Source organism: Siniperca chuatsi, linkage group LG6 (assembly GCF_020085105.1).
Source record: "Siniperca chuatsi isolate FFG_IHB_CAS linkage group LG6, ASM2008510v1, whole genome shotgun sequence".
NCBI lineage: Eukaryota > Metazoa > Chordata > Actinopteri > Centrarchiformes > Sinipercidae > Siniperca > Siniperca chuatsi.
The window spans coordinates 29,045,001-29,071,676 of NC_058047.1; positions in this window are offsets into that span (position 1 = coordinate 29,045,001).

The window sequence follows — 26,676 nt, forward strand, 5'->3', positions numbered from 1 at the left end:
CACTATGTCATTCGAGTGGCAAGCAAGCACTACTGATGTTGTATGATGTGTAGTGGTATGTGGACCCAAACGCAGATGACCAGGAAGCAGTATGAAGTGAAGTGGCCGGATGGCTACAATGTTTATTGTGGGTGATGGTTTACAGGCAGACAGACTGGTAGGCAGACAGTGCAACAAACAGGCAAAAGGCAGATAGGTTACCAGCTGGCAGTGGGGGAAGCAGGGAAGTGAGTCCAAGGTGGCAAAACAGTTCAATAGGGAGCAGGCAAATGACAAAATCCAGGATCCAGCCAAGGTCCAAGGGAGACAAAATATCCAAAACAGAACTCACGGTGAGAATGCCGGGGAACAGGGCACAGAAACCAGGTACAACCAAAAGTGCACCAAATGGCGACACACACAAATGTCAGGAACACTCACAAGACAGGAACAAAACTCAAGACAGGCGCACACCATACAGTACAACAATGATCCAACACTGAACAAAGACAGAGACCCGGACTAAATACCCTAGGGGAGGTGAGACAATGAGACACAGGTGCAAACAATCAAGGAAGGGCCAACAATCAAAACTGGAGGGGCAGCAAACAAAGACAGGAAGTAAAACCACAAGACACACAAGGGAAGGAGAATACTACAAAATAAAACCGGAAGTGAAAAACCCTCAAACTATAACAACTGAAACTGTATCTCAAATTATCACGCATGTTGTCCCAAATTATTATGGATGTCCTGAAAGTAAAATAGTTTTGTTAATATAGAAAATGGTGATCCATACTTAGTATGACATCATATTAATTTCTTTACATAAAGAACAGTTCTTGTTGACAGCGTCTATTGCTGTAACAAAGAGTTTCCCTTCAGGGATAAATAAAGTATTTCTGATTCTGATTTGTCGCATCAACATCCGCACTGTTCTTATACTGTCAATTAAACCTAACATATACATTTTGACTCTGTATGGCAGAGTTACTTTCTTTGTCCCTTTAGCCTTACAGTTTAGACCTGGTGTCCATTTGATGAGGTCCAGAGCGTGATCGGTTAAGGGTTGAGTTTCAGTTTACCAAGTCAGTGAGGGTCATAAACTAATAAACGGGCTTAGCTTCACTTTCAACTGCAGCTCCACATTCCTTTATGAGTCTTGAACCATAGTGTGAATTGTATCTCAACAGGACATCAGATTAGTTTAACTTCAAGCAGAACTGTCGTGAATAGAGAGACTGACATTCAACCTTCTATTAGTGACCTGTAGAGGTACTGTGAAAACAAGGTGTTTTAGAGAGGTTCTCTCTTGAGTCCAGGGTCATTTCGTGACACAGAGGCCATGAGGAGAAAGTGTTAATTATTTTTATCAAAACATTCATCACGATCAGGGTTGATCATGTTACAATAGTTTAAGCAGCACAGTGAAAATACAAACACTATTAGCTAACGTTAGCGCTTGTTCCAGCGGACCTCTGCAAGACCAGCATAATGTCAGTTAACTTTAACCAACTCGGTTCCATGTGAAAAAACAACGGCAGAGAGAAACAGACTTACTAGCTGTTTGAGAGTATTTGGTGAACTTGTGGAAGCCATTGCTGTAGGTTTGCAGTGATGCCAGAGGCTTCGGAGCAGATAAGAGGACCGCTGGTTCAGGAAAAGTGACATTCTCTCCTTAGTATGCAGATTATATGTAAATCACGCTATCCTTGCCCCCTCCCCTCAGACCCCTCGTCTCCACGCCAAAAAGGTGACAAAGTTGAAAATGAAAACCACTGACACTGAAAAAAGAGTGACATGAAGAAAAAATCTGAACATTGTCATTAAAAAACACATCAGAATGCAAAAACATCAATAATAATTTTGAATGTCTGTGTGTTAATTTTCAGTGAAACTTTTTTCAGTGCCAATACAACTTTTTCAGTACAAATGTTTCAGTGCCAATTTTTAAAGTCGCTGTCCTGGCTCTATAAAGATGCCATGGTCAGTCATCGTCCCACGGTCCACTGCACTTAATCCAATCCCCGTGCTTCCTTTGCCAATGCCGATTAGTGTATTTCTGTCATAGGTGATACGTACTTCAGCAATAAATGTAGGGCTGCAGCTATCGATTATTTTAGTAATCGAGTATTCTACCGATTATTCCATCAATTAATCAAGTAATTAGATAAGAAATACTTTTGCTTTATTAAAGAGTAACAGTAACTATGCAAAAGATAAACAAGACAGGTCTCTTAAAAAATGTTATTGCTTAAATTGCATACAATAATATCTGTCAAAACAAAACACATTTAGTTCATTTAAGTGTCATTTTACACTCTGGATTTTAAAGAAATAATATTCTGAAATGCTAAAACCTTTGCTTTAGAAAAGGTATATATACTTAAGTTCCAGAACTACAAGTTTCAACCTAACTACAGCTCAGACATAACGTAAGCCTTTACTTCTTACGTCTTCTTTGTGGCATTTGTAGGAGGCAAAAATTAGTGGACGGGAACTGTGACTATCATAATAATAAATAACATGAATGAATCTCAGGCTTTCACAAATTGACTGCAGCATTTTATTTTCTTTGGTTAATATCTTGAACAAAACCTAGCTAACTTAGGGACATCATAACTAGCCATTGCAATGATTTATGTTGTTAACTAGCCATTACATATAGCCATAATTAATGTAGCCTACATTTTTTACTAGCCGCCATATACCTTGTGTCAGTTCCGCTCTGTGGACTGGATGCACAGACTGTAACGTTAAGCTTTATTAAACAAAAATTGTAGCAAAGTTTGAAAGAGCTACTGGTCACCGCATCTATGTGCACCGTCATCACCATGGTGTACGATGTATTCACAAAATACTAAATCTTACTAATTCGCTAAATATTAAAGGAATATTTGACATTTTGGGAGTCTGTTGGTTGCCTTGCAACCTCATGATGACAACAAGACTCCAGGAAGTTAGTGTCCCTCACATGACCCCCTGTTAAACCACAACTTGTTTTCAGCTTTTATATGGATTTGTCAAGGCAAAGTATTGGTAAAATGATTTGTTGTTAGGTCTAGGGGATTTAATTACCGCTAAGCCTAGTAATGACATGAACTGAAGACCTTAGGTTACCAACAAGAAGAAAAGAATGCAGGCCTTACCTGAAACACAGTGAGCTTGACTCACTTTTGGCAGTCGCTCCACCTTTTCCCCACAGGGTGTCTCACACTTGTCACGTGGTTGGGGCCAGCCTACTCCAATCCAATCGAGTCTTCTCATGTTGCCAACCGTGCACTGAGCTCAGCGCTGGTTTCAGGTTATTTACATTAACAAATAGACGCAGACAGAAACTAAACCAAAATACTTCAGGGTGTTCATTTCATTGTCCATCATGGTCTAAAAATAAAAGTTGATTGCTATCAGCAACACATCACTCTCATACATTCTTACCTCTTCTCTCTCTGCTGTCTGACCTCTGGCAAGCTCATATTAGATAAGACCCTTTTTTGTTTGGCAGTGAATACGACAAATGATTATCTGTGACTACCTTTCATTCATCAGAGTCTGACATCAAAGACTGTCTTTGATGGTTCATATATTGTGCAGCCATGTAAGAAGTAACTCTAAGCAAGAAAACGTATTTCACAAAATGTCAAACTATTCCACTACATTTTTTATCCAAAATGAGCCCAAACCTTTATTGAAGATAAACTCCTAGTGTATCTTGTGGGCTCTGCACCGTGCCCTTGCAGCACAGTTCTTTTCTGTTCCGTCAACATGTTATTATGACATTGCAACAATTTTTGGAATTGGTGAATCAATTCAGAATTGTACACAAATGTCAACAATTGCAATGCTTATGTGATTATTTTTCCCCCACCGCTAACATGTACGTGAGACATACATAGGTAAATTATTTCTTATTTTGTACAGGTTCATTCTTCTACAAAGAATATACAGCCATTTTGATAGATTTCTCCTTAGAAACATTTAAATTCTCCACAGTCAAATGCCTGCCATATAAAATAATCTAATCCTAAATCTAAGAATGGTTTCACCAAGCTTGCCATGCCCCCACGGAAATCCTCCACTGTCTAAGTTGAGGCCACAGGCATGTTTAAGAGAAGACTGCCAAAGACAAAGTATTGTGTGAATGCATAAATGTAATAATGCTAGTGTATATATTCTAGTTATACAGGCAGGGCTTCTTTAGGTTAATGGCAGAAATCCAACTTCATATTTGCATATCTCTGCCACTCTGTTATTTAGTGTGAACTCCGGTGTGCTCTACTAATCTTTATTGGCCTAACAGTCTCTGAAATAGCAACAGAGTGGAGATGGCCAGGTGGGATGGCAGCAGCTGCCTGTTTATACAGGACACAGTATAATGAGGCCCACACAGGCAACCACAGAAACTGTACACCTCGACAACAGCTTGATGACAGATGTTGAGCAAGCTCTCTGAGGGTAGCCTCGGCGCGCAGGAGTGTGGGGAAAAAAAGATGTATGGATGATTCAGACTGAGGTAAGACAAGGCAAAAAAGCTATCGTTCTTTGATGGCTGGTTGGGACAGGTGAAGGTGATGGAGAAGAGGTGGGCTTGATGACTCTTTTAAAAGAATGTTTACAGGGAGGCGAGGATTTTTTAATTTATGTTTATGTATATTTTGAATAGTACAATGTAAGCAGACTATGTTAAGATTACGTTTCTATTTGGTATTATTCTGGTTAAGAAGTGGCAGAATACAGGTATAGTTTTGTTATTTGCGATAGATGATATAGGGCCCGGATCAGACAGAGTGCATTTGTTGCAATGAGAGGTGTCTTTTCCAGTAGTTTTCTGTAGGCAGTAAGAGTTTTGTTCGCTTCTAATGCGCCCTGCGCCTCAGCTTTTGCTTGCGTTTGAGCACTGTTGGGCCTCGCCTGACCACGTGTGGAGAACAAAGACACGGAGAAGGTGAAGCCTTCACTAAAAGGAAAGACAGGAGAGCAAGGGCCAAGCTGTAAAACGGTACCAGATCTCAACCAGCCGTTAATTGACACTAAGTGTCAGATTGATGCGAGATTCCGGTTGAAGCCAAAGCAAGAACTCATATATATATATATATATACACACATACATATATATATACATAAATATATATATATATATATATACACATAAATATATATAGATGCATAAATATATATATATTTGTGTGTATATATGTATATATATATTTATGTATATACGTATATATGTATATGTATATACATACATATATACATATATACATATATACACACACATATATACACATATACATATATATACACATGTACATATATACACATATACATATATACATAAATATATATATATATTTATGTATATATATATATATACACATAAATATATATATGTACATATATATATGTATACATACATATATATATACATAAATATATATATATATGTATATATGTATATATGTACAGTATATATATATACACACTCACATATAAACATATATACACATATACATAATATATACATATATATAGATACATAAATATATATATATACACACATATATACATATATACATATATATTTATATATACACACATGTGTATATATATACACACATACATACATACATACATACATATATACACATATATATACACACACACATATATATGCATATATATATATACACATATATACACATTTATATATACATACACACACGTATATATATAAATATATATATAGATACATATAAACATATATATACACATATACATATATATACATATGTATATAGATACATAAATATATATATAGATACATATATGTATATATATAGATACATAAATATATATAGATACATATATATGTAGATACATACATATATATAAATACATATAGCTATATCTATATATATACATAGATATATATATCTACACATATATATATACAGACATATATATATACACATAGATATATATACACATAGATATATATACACATAAATATATATATATATATACACACATACATATACACACACATATATACACATTATATATATATATACACACATATTTATACACATTATATATATATACACATATTTATACACATTATATATATATACACATATATACATATATACACACATATATACAAATATACATATATATACATACACCCATTATATACATACATATATACATACATATATATACATACATACATATATATATACATACATACATATATACATATATATACACATATATATACACATATATATATATACATATATATATATATATATACACATATATATATATATACACATATATACATATATATACATACATATTTACATATATATACATACATATTTACATATATACATATATACACATACATACATACATATATATATACATATATACACATTATATATATATACACACATATATACACATATATACACACATATATATATACATATATATACATATATATATACACATATATACATATATACACATATATACACATATATACATATATATATACACATATATATACATATATACACATATATATACAAATATATACACATATATATATATACATATATATACACATATACACATACATACATAAATATATATTTACATATATATATACACATATATAAGACAAGACGGAGATGGGCGAGATGCGATAATAAGGCTCTGTTGGAATGCTACTACTCCAGTAACCCTAGTCAGAGGGGTTACATCCACAGGATGTGGGATGAATGGTTACTTCGAAACCCACAATCAAGGCTTACAGCGAAGCAACTAGTAGCTCAGTGTTCCAACATCCACAAGTGGCAACTGCTATCACAACTTGAGATTGACGAGGTACAACACAAATGCTACGGAAAGGGGGAGCCAGGACTACAGGTCAGAGGGGAGCAACCAGCAACTCCCCAACCAGAGATTGGGTACGAAGCCCCAAGGGAAATCACGCTGAACGAGGCAGCGACTGACCTGAAAGATAAGATAATGGCGAGGATGAATACAAGGCAACTCCGACGCCAACTACAACGGCTAAGTGAAGTACCATCAGAAAGTCTCCTAGAAGATGTGAATGCAGCATTGAGAGCGATCCCTACCACAACCATCACACAACCAGTGAGCTGATATACGCCTCAGCAGCAGTGATCCTAGAGATGCTTGGCTACAAGAGCAACCATGGGAGCCATGAGAGACAATACCCACCATGAAAACGAAGGTTGGAGGCAAAAATCAAGGAGGCCCAGAGAGAAGTGAGCCAACTGACAGAGGCTGAGAGAGGTGCAATGAGAAAGCAAGTACCCAAGAAGTACAACCAGATGCCCATACCGGAAGCACTCGAAACTGCCAAACAAAGGCTCCAAGCCTTGGCCAGCCGCCTAAAGAGATACACGAGAGTGTGGTAGTTTTGGTGTTGACACTTCCTGGTTTATTTTGTAGTATTCTTTTTCCCTTGTGTGTCTTGTGTTTTTACTTCCTGTCTGTGTTTTCCCTCCAGTTTTGATTGTTGGTCCTCCCTTGATTGTTGTACACATGGTGTTGTTCCTTGCCAAGCCCGTGACTGTGATTGTGTTATCCTGGATTTTTTGTTCTCCCGTCGACCTTGTTTGGATTTTGGATTCTGGATTTTGGATTTTGGATTTTGCCTGTTCCCTTGTGTACTGTTTTTCTTCCTTGGACTCACGCCACTGCTTTCACCCATGCTATCCGGTACTCATCTGCATTTTATCTGCTCATTACTTGTCTTTGTCTGCTCAACTCTGCCTGTTGCCTGCATTCCACCCCACAATAAACACGGTAGTCATCCAGCTACTTCCGCTTCCTCGTCATCTGCTTTTGGGTCCACATACTTCTCTACCTGCATATAGCACCTCGCCACACGACAGAATGATCCGACCAAACATGGACCCAGCAGGTAAAGACCCGGAGGTAGCACCCTACCACTTAGCACTGGCTAACAGAGAGGTTCTGCTAGGCCAGCACAAACACTTACTCCAGTTTCTGACAGACAGCCATCAGGCCATGGTTTCCCAAATCATTCAGCGAACCCAGCAGGTCTCCCGACTCACCACCCAGCTCTCAACAGCCGGCACTGCCTCGCCTCCAGATTCCGGTCACTCTCCACCACTCCCTGTCTCTGCTGGATGGCAGGAGCCATTCCTCCCTGTCTCTGCTGGATGGCTCCAGCCATTCCTCCCTGTCTCTGCTGGATAGCAGCAGCCATCACTCCCTGTCGCCGCCGCTGGATCGCAGCCGCACCCTGTCCTCGCCTCCGCCGCTGGATCGTAGCCGCACCCTGTCCTCGCCTCCGCCGCTGGATCGCAGCCGCACCCTGTCCTCGCCTCCGCCGCTGGATCGCAGCAGCCTTCACTCCCTGTCGCCGCTGGATCGCAGCCGCACCCTGTCGCCGCTGCCGCTTGATATCAGCCGCACCCTGGACTCTCCGCCGGACCTCAGCAGCCCCCTGGACCCCCTGCTGGATCGCAGTCGACTTCTTTCCCGGCTGGATCGCAGCAGCTCCTTACTCCCAGGCCTGAGGTTCCGAAGACAGCACCATGTCCGGAGGTCCAGTCGCCAGTGCCATGTCCTGCTGCCACGCCGGTTCCAGTCCCTGCTGGGTCGCAGCAGCCCCTTGCTCCAGTCCCTGCTGGGTCGCAGCAGCCCCTTGCTCCAGTCCCTGCTGGGTCGCAGCAGCCCCTTGCTCCAGTCCCTGCTGGATCACAGCAGCCCCTTGGTCCAGTCCCTGCTGGATCGCAGCAGCTTCTTGGTCCAGAGCCGGCTCCATATCCAGCCATCCAGCCGCCGGCTCCATGTCCAGCCATCCAGCCGCTGGCTCCCTGTCCCGAGGCCCAGCCGCCGGCTCCCTGTCCCGAGGCCCAGCCGCCGGCTCCAGATCCAGCCACCTTACCACCCTGTCTTGATGTCCCGCCGTCGCCGGCTCCCCGTCCTGACGTCTCATTGCCAGTCACCGGCCCCGCTGTACCGCCATTGGTCCCTGAGTGGATGGTCAGGCCTCCAGAAAGGGTCAGTGTCAGCCGCCCGCCTCCAGTGACTCTCCGCCTTCGTCGCCGGCCTCCAGAAGGGCTCCGTGTTCGCCGCCGGCCTCTAGAAGGGCTCCGTGTTCGCCGCCGGCCTCTAGAAGGGCTCCGTCTTCGCCGCCGGCCTCTAGAAGGGCTCCGTCTTCGCCGCCGGCCTCCAGAAGGGTTCCGTCTTCGTCGCCGGCCTCCGGAGATCAGCTCTGAAGTCCCCAGCTCCGCACCTGTCCAGCCCCCGGGCCGTCCGCCCGAGGTCCCCAGCTCTGCACCTGTCCAGCTCCCGGGCCGTCCGCCCGAGGTCCCCAGCTCTGCACCTGTCCAGCTCCCGGGTCGTCCGCCCGAGGTCCCCAGCTCTGCACCTGTCCAGCCCCAAGTCTCCCACCTGGCCCTTGAATTGGATCCAAATTGGATTTTGGATTCTGGATTTTGGATTTTGGATTTTGGATTTTGCCTGTTCCCTTGTGTACTGTTTTTCTTCCTTGGACTCACGCCACTGCTTTCACCCATGCTATCCGGTACTCATCTGCATTTTATCTGCTCATTACTTGTCTGCTCAACTCTGCCTGTTGCCTGCATTCCACCCCACAATAAACACGGTAGTCATCCAGCTACTTCCGCTTCCTCGTTATCTGCTTTTGGGTCCACATACTTCTCTACCTGCATATAGCACCTCGCCACACGACAGAGAGATAATGAAGCCAGAAGAATAAACCGGCTGTTCGCAACTCAACCTGCGAAAGTGTACGCTCAATGGCAGGGTAATAACAGCAGAGCAGACCCACCAAGGCTGGAAACGGAACAGTACTGGAAAAGTATATGGGAAAGGGAGGCATCACACAACAGCGATGCACAGTGGCTGGCAGCCCTGAGAAAGGACCACAGCAACCTCCCTGAACAGATCCAGTCACCATCACGGTGGCAGACATCCAAGAAAGAGTCTCAGGTATGAAGAACTGGACAGCACCGGGCCCTGACAGGATCCACACCTACTGGCTAAAGAAACTCACTGCACTCCATGAGTGCCTAGCAGCACAAATGAACCAGCTGCTAAGAGATGGGACGCACCCTGAATGGCTTACCGAAGGGCGCACAATCCTGATCCTGAAGGATCCCGCAAAGGGTACAGTCCCATCCAACTATCGGCCAATAACCTGTCTCTCCACAACATGGAAGCTCATGTCAGGCATCATCACGGCTAAGATAAGTGGACACATGGATCAATACATGAGCCAAGCACAGAAGGGCATTGGCAGAGGAACCAGAGGAGCCAAACACCAACTCCTGGTTAGCAGAACAGTCACCCAAGACTGCAGAGCCCGACACACCAACCTGTGCACTGCCTGGATTGATTACAAGAAAGCATATGACTCAATGCCGCACACATGGAAAGCTGTGGAGAACCACCCTTGAGGCCAATGGCAAGCCACTTGCACAAGTATCCATCAAATGTGGCATATACCAAGGAGATGCTCTGTCCCCACTGCTGTTCTGCATAGGACTGAACCCCCTCAGCCAAATAATCAACAAGACTGGCTATGGATACCGACTCAGGAACGGGGCCACCATCAGTCACCTCCTCTACATGGATGACATCAAGCTATACGCTAAGAGCGAGCGGGACATCGACTCAATGATCCACACCACCAGGATCTACAGCTCTGACATTGGGATGTCATTCGGGCTTGAGAAGTGCAGTCGAATGGTGACAAAGAGAGGGAAGGTAGTCCACACAGAAGGGGTCTCACTCCCAGAAGGAACAATAGCAGACATTGAGGATGGTTACAAGTACCTTGGAATACCACAGGCAAATGGCAACCTCAAGAGGTAACAAGGAAAACAGCAACTGCCAAATACCTCCAACGAGTAAGGCAAGTCCTAAGAAGTCAGCTCAATGGCAAGAACAAGGCCCAGGCAATAAACAGCTACGCCCTGCCAGTGATCAGATACCCTGCGGGAATAATAAGGTGGCCAAAGGAAGAGATACAGACCACAGACGTTAAGACGCCGAAAGCTCCTCACCATGCATGGAGGGTTCCATCCCAAATCCAGCACCCTGAGACTGTACGCTAGCCGTAAGGAAGGCGGCCGTGGACTAGTGAGTGTGAGAGCCACTATCCAGGATGAAACATCCAAGATCCACAAGTACATCCAAGATAAGGCCCCAACAGATGACGTGCTCAGGGAATGTCTCAGGCAATGGGGAACAGAGGAAGACGTGCTGGAAGGACCATCATGGGAGGACAAACCCCTACACGGGATGTACCACCGGAACATAACTGAAGTGGCTGATATCAAGAAGTCCTACCAATGGCTAGAGCGGGCTGGATTGAAGGACAGCACAGAGGCACTCATCATGGCTGCACAGGAGTATATACACATACACATACATACACATACATACACATATATATATATATACATACATACACATATATATATAAAAAACTTTGTCCTTCACCCTCCACGGGTGGTCTCATCCTTCGAGCTCGGGTCCTCTACCAGAGGCCTGGGAAATCTCGAAATCTGCCAGCCATACTGAGCTAGTTGTTAGCATCTGAATAGCATCACTTGTTCAACCTGCCATCATGGATGAGGGGTAGATATGTAACTGATTGGCCAAATTGCATCTCTTAATCTTCTCCCAGCCCTCAGCCTTTCTTTCTCACTTCCCATTTGTTCTTTCATCTATCATTTCAGTTTGATCACTCAGTCATTATCATTTTTCCCCAAAGTATGAGGTCTCAGTAGAGCATAGATAAAAATGACATTGTTGGTAAATTGTCATTTTCCCCCTCCGCTGGCAGATACAGCTACAGTTGGAGGACAAAGGCTAATGTTGAGCCTAAAAGCCTGCTGTTGAGTATGAATCATCTTCTAGTGCTTTTGGGTGTGATATAAGCTTCCCCTGGCAGAAACTTGGAAATAGCAATATTTGTCTCTGTCTTTGGGTGTGTGTGTGTGTGTGTGTGTGTGTGAAGGCAGTGTGTATTTTCAGGGTGTGAGATTGTGTATGAGTGTGTCTGCTGTCCTTCTTCAGACTATTGAGTGACAGCCTTTTTCAAGACAATAGTACGTCCACACAAGAGTAAGAGAGGGAGACAGATAAAGAGGGAGAGACAGTCGAAAAGAGGCACATAAAGATAGTTACCATTTTCAGTATATGTTAAGTGATTTTCTTTTGTATTAACCCCCATTTTCATTCCTTTTTACCTGATGCCAATTCCTACTCTATGCCAATTACCATTACCGACCCTTTCAGTTTGCCTGCAGATGTTGGAGACTATATACGCCTCATCTCAGAGCATACCAATAATACAATACCAACAGCCACTTGTTTTTACCTTATACTAGGGTTTTACCAGGAGAGCAAAAAGTTAGCCTGATAATCAGACTGACCTACTATTTCCTTTCACTTCACTCATTCAGCCTGAAATTGTTTCATGATAGCCGATTTCCAATCCATATTAGTGACTTAACTATCTCGCCAATGCAGGCGGGATCATTTATTCATTCAACATTTATTCACTAGAGTTGGAAGAACAGTTAAATGTATTTATGTTAAAAGGGTTTTCTTTAACTCTCGCACACACACACAATTTTCAGATACAGTTCATGCAGTGTAGTGCGTGCACTGTTCACTCCTCCATCATCTGCTGCTCTCTCTCTCTCTTCTCTCTCTCTCCATCATTTTCTGCTGTCTGGCTGTCTTTCTCTCTCTCCATCATTTGCTGCTGTCTCTGTCTTCCTCTCTCTCCATCATCTGCTGTCTGTCTATCTTTCTCTCTCTCCATCATCTGCTGTCTGTCTATCTTTCTCTCTCTCTTTCCATTATCTGCTGCTGTCTGTCTGTATCTCACTCTCCATCATCTGCTGCTGTATGTGTATCTGTCTCTGTCTGTCTCTATATATCTCCATCATCTGCTGATGTCTGTCGGTCTTTCTCTATTTCAGTTCCATTAAATTCAAATAGCTTTATTGGCATGATCAAAACCATGTTGCTGCCAAAGCAGTTTACAGAAAATTAGCATATATTACATATTAAATACCACAATATCACATATGCAGTCAATTCTCTGACTGCTATACAATACACTACAATACAGTACACTACAATTTTACACAATTTAATACTATACAAATACCAAATTTTTGGGATTGTATAGTGATTGTGAATCCCTCAGGCCGTGACAAGCAGATACATATTTAGCTGCCAGAAGAGCTGCTGTCCCTTCAGCTGGGAGAACTGCCAGTTTATCTTCTGGGGTTAACATTAGGAAGTTTGTTATTTTCTTGGCTATTTCCCTGTAGTGGAAATCTCTTACTGAAGAGAACTTCTCACTGTGGAGGAGGAAGTGCATGTGTCTCTACCTCCCCTGTCGAGCAGTGACCACATACACGCTGCTCTCTGGGCAGCCAAATCTGTCTGTATCTTCCTGTTTCTACTGCCAGTTGGTGGTCACTGAGCCTGTATTTGTTTAGCATCACTTTGGGTTTTTGTTTCTCCATTGTTCTAAATATAGATCTTTTGACTGATTCATAATTAGTTTTATTCTGTTGTGTTGTTTTTAATAAGTACTGATGGGAGCCTGGTTGGTTAGCTTCATCATCAGGTGACTGAGGGGACTGTTTTCAGGGTTCAGAGCTTGGGTTTTTATTGCTTTGAATGGAAGTGTGTCTTTTGGACTTGATTTAGATGTGTCCAAAATGTTATTGCCCGCTTTTGTATGTTTAACAGTAATGGGAAACGTCCCAGTTCTGCTCAGTAGGCGTTATTTGGTGTTTTCCTTTGAGCATTTAGAGTTCTTCGACAGAATTCAATGTGGAGGACCTCTATTGGGTGTTTGTCCCACGAGTCATGCTCCAATCTACTGAGCGGGCCCCAGATCTCACATCTATATAAAGATACTGGTAATATTACATTTTCAAATATTTTTTATCCAGATTCTAATTGGAATGTAAATGTTGAATAACTTGGTTGGAGGAAATGCAAGTCGTGCCGCTGTTGATCGTGATTTACAGCTTGGGGTTATTGAGACAACGCTGGAGCAGAGATGAGCAGTAGTAGCAAAACAGATTCTAAATGCCTGAAATGCCAGACTTAAAGTAAAGAAACGGATTTCATGAGCTATTGCGGAGATTGATCATGAGATGGCTGAGACAGACTTGCGCTATCAGGCACAAAAAACAAGAATGGTAAGCTGCTGACATATAAATTGAATCACAACTGTGAATAATGTTAGTACATCAACTTATTTTTGGCACCTTTGTGTGTTTCAGATATGTATTACAGAATGCGTCATGTTTCACCATCTGTTTGGGTACACAATAGAGCAACTGAGTGGTGGGAAACCGTGGTTCCAACTTTCGCCGAGGCCCAGTGGATACAGAATTTCCAGATATCTACGGACACATTTCTGTGCCGCTGACGTTGATTGCAGTCAGAACTGGGAAGACGTGACACAAACTACCGCTTGTTTACTTATTGATTGTGACGGACTTGTGCTATCGGGCACAAAAACAAGAATGGTAAGCTGTTGATATATAAATTCATCACAACTGTAAATAATGTTATTGTATAGTACATCGACTTATTTTTGGCAGACTGAAGGGCAGATGGAGGTGCTTGCGAAAATTAAATGACTGCAACATACATAAGGTCAAATCCATGGTGCTAGCATGTTGTGTTCTGCATAACCTCTGTGAAATGAATGAATGATGAGTACAGAGAAGAATGGGGTGCCACTTCAATTAACCAGCCTGACAGGGTACTGCCATCCACTGTGGAGGCAGGGGGGCTAGACGCACGTAAAGGTCTAATGAGGTTTCTGAACACATTGTGGTAGACTGTCAGATTACTGTTTACAGAGCTGATGTGTGAAAGTGTATGCATTGTAACTGCCATTTTTTAATCAATAAAAATTGTCACAATTGCATTATTCTAGTAACTTATTAAAACACATAACCTGCAGTTCAGCATTCACCTGCAATTCAGCATAAGGATCTTGTTTATTAACATATGCACTCTTATACTGAGTTTGCTGGTGTATAATGCTGATAATGCCTCAGAGCATTGTAAAAGTGTTAAATAGTACACTACTATATAACCATGACTTACCCTTACAGGACCTTCTGTGTATGTTAAATGTTTTATAACATGACTGACCACATTTTCAATTGAGGTAGTTAATGTTAAGCTGTTAGATTTACAAGAACAGCTGCTATACAAACACATATTTGGTTCAAGTATTTATATTAATGTGCAAAATACAAATGTGCAATGCAATGTGATGTGCAAAATACAATGTGCGTGTGCAAGCAGGTACAACAAAAACAAGTGTTCTTTGGCTCAGAGACTGTGCAAGCTGGCCAAGAACAGACAGAAACCCTCCTGAAAGTCTCTCTGCTGCCGCCTGGTTTCTTCCACCTCCGACTGGAGGAATGCCAACTCTTGCCGCCTCATCTCCCTTTCCTTGGCCTAGCTCTCAAGCAGCAGCTGCATGTATTGCTCGCACTGTTCCTGTTCTTGCTGAAGGATGGTTCGGTTAGCTTCGTCCATGTCCTTCAGCGCAACAAGGAAGTCAGCATCCCTTTTCTTCTTTCCTAAGTTGAAAAGTAACACAATAAGTACACAAGCACAGTTTATGGATTAAATAAGAGACAGTAAGAATAAATATTAAGATTGAACAGCGCTAAGGTAATGTTAAGATACAGCAGCTCCTTACCTCGCCGTTTGTGTGCTTCAGCCGGAGACATCGGACGAGGGGTGCTGGTGGTCGCGGGAGTAAACTCGCTGGTCTCGGTGGCCTGCAGTTCATTGTACGTTTCATCTGAAGAATACGTTGAAAAACACATGAATGTTAGGTTTTGCCTCACTGCAACAACCTTAGCACAATACAGTTTTGTATTATTGATTTAGCCAACTGTTGCTGTTGTTACAAACAACACAGTTCTACACCATGAGTGGTTAGCATTAGCGGTTATCGTTAGCATGTGGCTAACATTAGTCTTTTGTGTAGGGCAACAACATCAGCTACCTTTAACATTATAGCACTTAACACATATCATGTGGGCCATAATGTGATTTACCTTCAACACATTGATCATCTGTTTCCGTATCGTTCATCATGGATTCCAACAATGCAGTAGCCGAGTCTTTTGTTGCTGCTGAACCAGAGAAGGCCAGCCTGTGACAGCACAATTAACAAAAAACAACAAAAGTCAGATTGCATCTGCAGATATTTAAAAATGGTGAAATAAAGTACTGGGCAAATCAGAAATGTTCAGTGCTGCAAGCCCCACCCCCAAAGTCCTGGTACTTCTGAAAAGTACAACCCCCCGAGCAGGGACCTTTTGTGGGGTAAAAAATGTCCCTGGTACTTAATTTAGATCCTGGTCCCTGCGGTGGAAATGCACTGAGTTCCTCCAAAGGTTCCTAGTCCCTGGGGAACGTTCCTGAGGTGGAAACACAGCTTTTGTAGAGTGTTGCTTGTGCCAAGTCCACATCCTTCTTTTGAAGGTACTTATGGAGCCCCTCTGTAGTGGACAGCATGCTCCTGAATATCACAAGCATGTAACATTGGAAAATCTTGAGAGTTTTGACGGCAACCCAACTGCTATGGATGGTGCAATCTTTTCCAGGCACCTTAAGACCGCTGTTAGATTAACAAGCACATCATTCACTGAATGCAGCTGGCATGCCCACCGAGTTTTAGACAACAAAGACTTAAACCTCTGATGATTCTCAACAGAAATGCTGAAGAAACAATACACACTCTCCAATGTTTCAAAGAGATCAGTGGCTTCTGGCACAGCCCTGCAAGTGTGGCAGAGCAACAAATTCAGCTCATGTGCATAGCAATGCACATACACTGCTTCGAGAGGTTTCCCATGGAAACAAGCCTGAATTCCAACTACTGGACCACTCATAACCAATGCTCCATCATAGGCTTGAGCTACACATCGACGATCACTCAGTCCATCTAGCACATGTTCAATTGCATCTGTGATTGACGGCTCATCAAAAACCTTGGGGTTGGAAAGTTTAAGGAAACTCTCTTTGACTGTGCTGTCAGGTCCAACAAAGCACACACAAACTGCAAGCTGCTCAACAAGGCCATCCCTTGCCTCATCAGCCATCACTGCATGCATTTTTGATTCTTTTATCTCATTAATAATGCTTACAGTAACTTCACCTGCACAACACTCAATCATTTCTGTGAGGAAGGAGAGAGTAGAATAAGTAGAATAGGATGGAGCTTTGTAGTTTTGGAGAAAGGGGTCAAATTCCTCCAGGAGTTTAATCATTTCCATAAAGTTTCCCTGATTGTCATTGGACTCCGTTTCATCATGGCCACAGAATGCATTGCCTTGCTTTCCCAATAACCTAGTGACAGCCACAATACAATGCAGGTATTCTCGTCTCTCAGTAATCTGACCAGCATTTTCCACATTAATTTTCTCAATGACATTGCCTTGTATCAAACTGGCTCTGTAAATCTTCCAAGTGAGCATTAAAGCTCTGTCCTGTACTTGCTTCATGCTTTCTGAAGCTGTGCAAAGCTCGTTTCCAGTTTGAAAAGCCTACTGTGCTAGTAATAACATCTTTGTTTGCTCGAGAGACTTGCTTCCCAAAGAGCATGCATGAGAAGCAGAATGCAGCATTTCAGCTAACTACTCTAGCTACTCTAGCCACTCAAACCATTTTTTCTGAAAGGACCTTCTCTGTAGTCCAAACTGGTGAGAGGATATAGTTTTGTTCTTTTTGGGCCTGTTTCTGAAGTCCCTAAATCATCTAACTCTCTGTTATCCTCGACTAACTCCTCCTGTCTTCTCCCTGAATCATCTGGGATGCAAAAGGACAGGTACAGGACATGACATATTGCACATCAGTTTCTAAACAATTCATTCTCAAGAACCACAGGCTTATGTTTAAACAGACATTAGACAGGGAGGAATCATTCAAAAGTGTAAACCAATGGCATACCAGTTGGGAAGAGCAGATAGGTGGGATTGCCGTAAGATCTGTGATGGTTGTTTTGGTTGGAATTAGTGATACACATTACAATGAAGTCACCACGAAAAAGTTCTAGTTTTAGTTATAGTTAATATAATTTAAATTTCAATGTTTTTTTTTTCCTTTTTTGACATTAATTGTCAAATATGTGTATGGCATGATAAAATAAGCTAAAATTAAAACATTTGTTATTTCAGTGTAACTTTACAAAGGTCAGACACTGACCTGTCTATACTTGTGGTAGTCAGCCACCTTATCCTCTCCAGCCCTGTGTTCTGTATACTGACATTTGCAATTGGCAAAATCCATTCTAGTGTACAGGCATGACTATCATTAGCATTTTAGCTAATCAAAATTGCTTCACTAATTGAATATGTTTTTTTTTACTACAATACAGCCAACTCATTATTTTCCTTAATTTTTAAATTCATTTTTATTAGCAAAAGAGCAAGATACTTGTAATTGTTGTCAATTTAAAACACCTAATTACACCTAACCTACATCTAACTGTAGTAGTATCAAAACAATACCCCCAAACATAAGGATGTAATTTACGAGGGGGATGGGGGGTTACAACCCATCCAATATTACAAACAGGTGAATAAATCCCCCAGTGATATATCATTGTGGGAGCCAAGATTTGGACATGGAAATTTGATCAGTATTGTCAATATTGGGAAAGATATTTCATTACACACGTTGCTTTATATTACTAAGTGAATTGCTTATTTGTAATTTAGTTTAAGTTAATTCACACACACACACACACACCCAACTCCACACACACACACACACACACACACACACAGAATTAGTTTAGAGAGCTGCATGTATTTTGACAAGCTGTTATGTTACAAAGACTATCACACATTCACAAACATTATGTTTTTTTGTTGAGCTTGACATAAGCTTACATTTAAAATCATTATTCGGGTCTACACTCAAAATGTTTGGGCAGACAAAAGGGCCTGGTGATGAAGATGCACCAGCGTCATTTTCACTTGAGAAGTTGCAGTACAGGTTGTGAGAAACAGGTAATATTTTTCATGATGATCAACTTTAGAGTTGAGTTTTCTGTAAATCGACCTACAACGACCGACAACTGTGTCTATGTCATCCACACGTCATGATTTTTCTGGCCATTTTTCTGTTGCTATTGTGACTAGGTAGCTGCTAGCTATTCTACCCATTCTAACCCTCCTTACAATGCTCTGATTGGCCAACTGCTTCTTCAGCTGGGGGAGACAGTTGTCAATCCGCTCAAGACTAGATTCATTTGAACTGCTGAAGAAATCATAGATGTGAGCTGCTATTCAGGGGTCTGGACCAGGCTAGCAAAAAGTATGCTCTTTTTCTAGGATTACCCACACATCGATCATACACCCTTACCACCTAGCAAGAGTCACCAGTGCAGTGGTAAAGGCATGATCCCTCACTGGCTTCTCACCTTTGAATACAGCACAGTTTTTGATTCTAAACCATTTTGTTAGCTCGGTGGTGCAAATTTTACCCAAACCTTGACATGGTCAAAAATATTTACAAATTATCATTGATTTTAGCTTCCTCAACACCACCCATTGCCATGTTTCCATTTTAAATGTATATTCTGCAGTCTGTCATTGTCCATACCCACGGAATTTTTTCTTAAAATTCTTAAAAACCCTAAGATTGAGCAGAGAGGTGGAGCTTGAATATTTCACTCAGTGTAAACATAATTGTAGCTTCAATAAAGAGTTGGAACAGGAGATACATAATACTGTCAAAAAGTGTGGATAAAGATGAATACAGTGATTTTAATAACCTAGCTTCTTAAGGTGAAATGAAATGGGAAAAGTGTCATTATGTATTCAACAAAATTGTTTCTATTGCTGTGTATTTTTAACAAAATCTACTTCAAGCAAAAAACAAAATAAAAAAAAACCAACTGTTTTGTGAGTGGTAGGGAGATTTTATGTAATTACATCAACTGAAACATGCTAATTTGATACGTCATAATTCACAGAAACTGTATTTGATGGAAGCAGTTTATGATAGAGAGAATGGGAGTGTGATAGTGTGCATGGATGAATGTGTCTGTGTGCATGTGTGTGTGTGAGTGTGACTGAAAGTTGTATTTAGCAGCACAAATCACAGGCAGACTGCCATCATATCAAGCAGGAACAGCGAGACGAGGAATGAAGGAGAGAGTGAGAAAGTGTGGAGGCGGGAGGGAGAAAGCAGACAACAAGGACTCAAAGAAGTTGACCTCACAGCACAATGGAGAAAAAGAGAGGAATATAGAAAGAGTGAGGTAATGGTAGGGCAGTGGATGATGGTAGTAGTCGGAAGCACTCATGCAGCCCTTTATCAGAGCTTGGCTGTTGTTTTCTCTGTTGCATATAAATAGCTGTTTATATTTGTTTCATAGATTCTGCTTGCCTCTTGGTATTTTGAGGATTAATGTTTTTTCAGTCAGTTTCAGTCAGTTTGGCAAGGTGGATGGCTCTAAAAACTACAATACCCATGAGCCCTGGCCACTGCTGCTATGAAGAAGAAGCCAGTCAGAGGCACAAATTAGAGGATAAAGGAATTACAAAATACTGAAGCATTGTAGTTTTATTTTTTATTTTTCTGTTCAAAAGATTGTTTTGGCAAAATACTTGGCTATATCAGACAGTGGAAAGTTTAGAGACAGAGAGTAAATGAGGGCAGAGAGAGAAGGGAATGACATGCAAGAAAAATCTTCGGTTGGAATCGAACCGGACATTGCGGTTGTGTGGTATGTGCCTTAACTATTCAACTATCAGGATGCCCTGAGTCGATGCAGTTGTGGGGTGAAAAAAAACAAAACACACACACACACACACACACACACACACTGCAATTGAATGAATCCAAAATTGATCGAAAATCAGAAAGTGGATTCATTTAAGCTGTAGAATGCTGCATAAGAAATATCTTCCACCTACTGTTAATGGTGCACGTAACAGATTATTAGCTCTATGATTGGATGTTTTTACCAAAATGTCCCTTGGGATATAATTAATTTCTCACCTTGGGTTTTTAGATATTTCTATATTAGAACCAGATATTTTCTAATTGTTCTGATGATAAAACCAGGAGAATCCAAGACATAGGAGTGCTCCAATTGTAATCTAACATTGTCTCTGTCCAAAATTAATGGGAATTTCACTTCTGGTACTGGAATGTCCTGAAAGAGCACATCCCACTTTGTAACTCTATTGGTAAATTCCCCAAAACTCCCCTCGCCTTTCAAAATCCACACTTCAGTTTGTAACACATCACAGGCTTTCTATTAACAATATGTAGTTTTCAAGCCCAAGCTTAGATAACCCTGATGACATCATCTGGACTGGGAAGGCTCAGGGGTTCAAGCCAAATATATACCTATATAAATGCAATTGAATTGAATAGTATACATGACTTTACATAAAAAAATAGCACATTAGAGAGCTGAAGGCCTTTTATTTTCATTCAATTTCTTTTTGCCTATCGCTCCATCAGCTGTAATGAGAAGCACAGATCCATGTGCATCTGTATGTCACTAATTAGGACAATGAGAGAAAAAGACGAGAGAGATGAAAGAGAGGAGGGAGGGTGAAAGAGAAAAACAACCATGCTTTTACATTGTGTAACCAATTTCTAGAAATCTGCTGGCATGTTGCCTCTTACACCGTCTTTTTTACTTTTGGTGTTTTGCACAAACTTCATTGTGTTGCTGCCAAGTTGGTGCTGTCAGTTATAAGCTTGGCTTGGGATTCAAAAATGTATATTTTGCCACTATAGTCGCTAGAGGTGTTCAGCACATGAACAGACAAATCTTTAACACTGAATTTTCAAGCTGAACCTGAATTTATTGAATTAGTGCCAATTCATACCAGAATTTATCTTATTGCACTTTTCATATAGAGCTGGTTTAGACCATACTCTTTATAATATTATTAACAGAGACCCAATAATTCCCACCATGGGTAAGCACTTGGCGACAGTGGCAAGGAAAAACTTCCATTTAACAGGCAGAAACCTTGAGCAGAACCAGAATTCCATATAGAGATTTAAAATAATAGCAATGGTATTGGTAATAATATTAATATTAATAAAAATAATAATAGTAATAATAATGATAGCAATAATAATGATAATAATTGTAGCAGCGGGTGTTGAGCAGGAACATGGGGACAGTAATCATAGATTCAAACGCTATAGCTGCGGAGGCAGAAATACCTGCTGAAAGCGACAGAAAGAGAGAGGAGAGACACGAGAAAGTACAAAACTACAGGAGAGAGAAGTGTCATGGATGATTTCATGAAATTAACTGTGTTATGGATTTATCATATAACCAGCCTGTGCACTTAGTAAAGTGATTAAATCTACACAAAAGACTAAGTATGCATGTTAACACCAATTTTGTTGTGATGTATGTATGTAACACTACTGAAGTTGAAGAAATGTATGAGAGCATATAATGTGTTAAAGTATATATTTTTTTAAATGCAGTCTGAAACACCCTGAAGATAGTCATGTCAGAAACTGGTCTGAACCAGCCTAGGCAAGAAAAATCAGGTTCTTTCCTGGCTCCCTTAGAATGAGCTCATGGAAAGTTTTATGTTATGTAAGTATGACACCATTGTTTCTTGGAAAAGAAACCAGAGAAGGAGGGACGTTTTTGGGCTATAAAAGACATATGCATAGAGCTTTGTATTCAGTTCAGTAACTGGTGTCGGCTCAGGTTTATCTCATGTGAAAGAATAAACTCTATTGCACTGAACTCTGCTCATCTCCAGTGATGTTGAGTGTCTCCAGTTATTGTTCAACTGAGTTACTGGTAAAGTGTTGGAATAGGAAGCCAGACTCATTCTTCGGCCCAGGCCTGGACTTCTATGATTCAACATTAATTGGTGAAGCCAGCGCAGAAGAGATAAAAAAAAATACGTGACGACTCTACCCTGGATGGATCGCCTGCATTTCAGACCAGCGGCCACAATAAATCTGAGGTAAGCAGAGCCTTTTTTTTGTAGTGTGTCTGATTGCAGGAGTCCACCCAGGTGAGAAAAAACAGAATGTCTCTTATCTAGAACCTAGTTAAAATTATCGGAGCCATAAATAAGAAAAAGGCATGAAAAAACTGTTAAAACTTTGAAAACACTCACTAAAACAACACTTTGTATGAACTAAAATCACTGGCGAGAAAAGAGTTTAATGCAAATTTATGTTTAATGTGTTTCTAGTGATATATGTGAAAGTATGCACCATGGAGTGGAAAGAATGGGTGAATTATTGCTGAACGTATGGATTGCATGCTGGCTTATTGCTTGTCTTGTGTTTGCTGGAGGAATGATTTAGATGTCTGCACTTTTTTCACTGCTGACAGCTCTGCACTGAAGCTTGCACAAACACCTGGTGGCATACATAGATAAGAGCAGTGTGTGTGTTAAAATAGTGGTGTATCGAGTTAAAGCTTGTGTAATTATCAAAATTTGTGAGTTTGTCATAAATGTTGGGGGATTAGTTATAAGTAAATGTAATTTAAAGCCGGCGAAAGCGATTGCGGATACCATCTTTCATCAGCTGTGAGCTGAGGTGTTCCAGTTAGGAAATAGCCTGAATGGACAAGGAGCTGATTTGTGAAGAATAGAGAAGTTGTTGTGCTCATCACTAATCATTAGCTAGCTGTGTAACACGGGGCTATATGGGGGCAAAAATGAAAAAGGGAGGTGGTGCCTGCATTACAGCATTGGTAATAAGACAACACGTAGTTCATAAAAGCAGATTCAACTCTGCATGAAAAAGTGGCATGAATGAACATAAGGAAAGCTACGATGGCCAACCCTAACCCTAACCCTAACCCTACCCTAAATGCAGAAACGTCTTGATAACATTGTGGGATTCAGAGCCTCTGTTCTCTGAACATATAGTGCACCATGTGGAGAACTGGAGAAAAGAGAAACAGAGGGATGAAGAAGCAAACAAACATCTAGCCAACAAACTGACCCAACTGCAGCTGAATTAGCTAACCAAACAAAAGAAGGACAAGGCTAAGACTCAGGCCCCAGTGGTGGTAGCAGATCAAACCCAGGCGCAACCAACAGTGACGCCTCAGACTTCAACCCAGCCCCAGATTCCGGCCCTGACACAGGCCCCACAGGGATCAGGACAGACAGCACCTGTTAACTCAGCCAGTGCATCGTTGCCACCAATCCATGTGCATGTTAATCAGTCTGGTGGTGCAAGAGGTGGTCCGCCTCACCGTGGAGGATGGAGAGGCCAACATGCACAGCAACTTAGGCGCTCTCAGTCCAACCCACAGCTAAACTAAGTTCACCCACAATATGAGCCCACCATGGTAGTGACAATATAACATCAGGAACATTCTTTCATGGTTGATACAGGAGCCTCACATTTGTGCATTGGAAAAGCTGGCTCAGAACTCCCCCTCTCCAGTTCATCAGTCAAGACTGTAGGCTTCTCTGGGAAAATAAAAGTGATACCCCTAACACAGCAGGGCCTGATGCTAATTGCAGGAAAAACTATGCACCCTTGTTACGTTCAGACAGCACCCCCATCAATCTATAAGTAAGAGATATATTGTGCTCCTGAAGGCCAACATTATGTGCACACAAGATGGCCTCTACATAGACTTTCCTGAAGACTCACTGGCAGGAATGATGCCAGTACAGACACAACAGGAAACCACCAACCAAGTCCAACCTTCAGTATACTGGCTTCAATTGATGCCAAAGTGAAGATTGATCCAGGAATGGCAAACGTGGAAGCCATGGGTACAAGAAGGTGAAAGAAGCTGTCAAGCCCCAATAATCACTTCACTAAACACTCATGAATGATGAACAGCAGGAGCATAAAGACAATGACGAATGCTGGGAGGAGCTGGTGAACAGAAGATTGCATTACATGATCAGCCAAAATGTGTACATAGGACCACAAGGAGCAGTTGCAGCTGTAGCTCTCCCATCAGAGTTGCAGGAATGGCTCCAAATCCACAACTCCACCCCACATGTCACACTACTTGTGGCAAAAGGACATGAGTCTCATGAACTTGGCCCAATGGTGAAGCATTGCAAATACAAGAATGAAAGCCAACCAACAACAAGTACACTCACACCTCCTCAGACAAACAGTACCTTAGAATATCATTAATTATATCATTAAGACGTAAAAGCAGAAAAAGTATTAGTAAGCACAAGAGCACCCACACAGATGCCATTAATGTCAGAATGCCCTACCTTTTCAATTAAGAAGCCACACTCTACTGATTATCGACTGATGCATGATCTGAGGGCCATTAACGCCATTGTAGATGCTGAGACGCCCATCATCCCAGACCCATACACATTGCTCTTCAATATTCCACCCGACACACGATGGTACACAGTGACTGACTTCTGTTCAGCTTTCTTTAGTGTACACTACATCCAGACTCACAACATCTTTTTGCTTTTACGTATCAAGGATGTCAATACACATACCAACGCTTAGGGCAGGGTTAGATTGAAAGCCCAACAATCTTTAACAGGGTGTTGGCACAAGATCTGCAACACCTAGACATCCCAATATGGTATTCAGTACGTGGACATCTAACAAAAGAGCAATGTGAAAAAGACTCTATTACAGTACTAAGGATGACACAAAGTCAGTAGGGACAAGTTACAGTTCTGTCAAACAGAAGTAGAGTATCTGGGGAGAAACCTGTGTGGACACAAAAGGTTAATAGCATCGTCCGTGGGTTTGTGACTATGCCCTTGAGGCAGCGCCTTCGCAGGCCCTGATATGGGCAGCAGGGCAGACAAATAACTCAGCTCAATTGCAGTGGACAATGGAGGAGGCATAAGGAGCCTTTCAGGCACTGAAAGGAGACTGATGCAAGACACACCAGCAGGTAAACAGCCATTGGCTTACTACAGCACTAAGTTAGACAAGGTTGAGTCTGGTCTGTCACCTTGCTATCAGGGATTAACATCTGCAGTTTTTGCTTTTCAAAAAGCCTCTTCATTGACTATGGGACTCCCAGTAATCTTATATACGTAATTACATGCGTTGCTCACAAGCCCTTGATTTGTTCTAACCAAGCTAGAAAGACAGGTTATGAGGTTATTCTCTCAGCACCTGAAAATACTATTCAACATTGTAGCACAGTGAATCTGGCAACACGGATGGTGCTGCCTGTGGATGGAGCTCCACATGACTAAAACAAATAACTTTATGCAAGCATGTGGAGACATGCATAATTAGTCAATCACTGGAGACCTCACGCTGTTTGTAGATGGCTCCTGCTTTAGAGATTCAATTAAATTCAATTTTATTTATATAGCACCAATCATTACAGAAGTTATCTCATTGCACTTTTCCTATAGAGCAGGTCTAGTCCATACTCTTTATAATATTTATTACAGAGACCCAACAAATCCCACCATGAGCAAGCATTTGGCGATAGTGGCAAGGAAAAACTTCCTTTAAGAGGCAGAAACCTTGGACAGAACCAGACTCAATTGTGGGCGGCCATCTGCCGCTGCTGTGTTGCAGAGATGCTACAGGCAACCATGCAGTTTATGCCACTGTGCAAATAAATAAAGATTACACCTA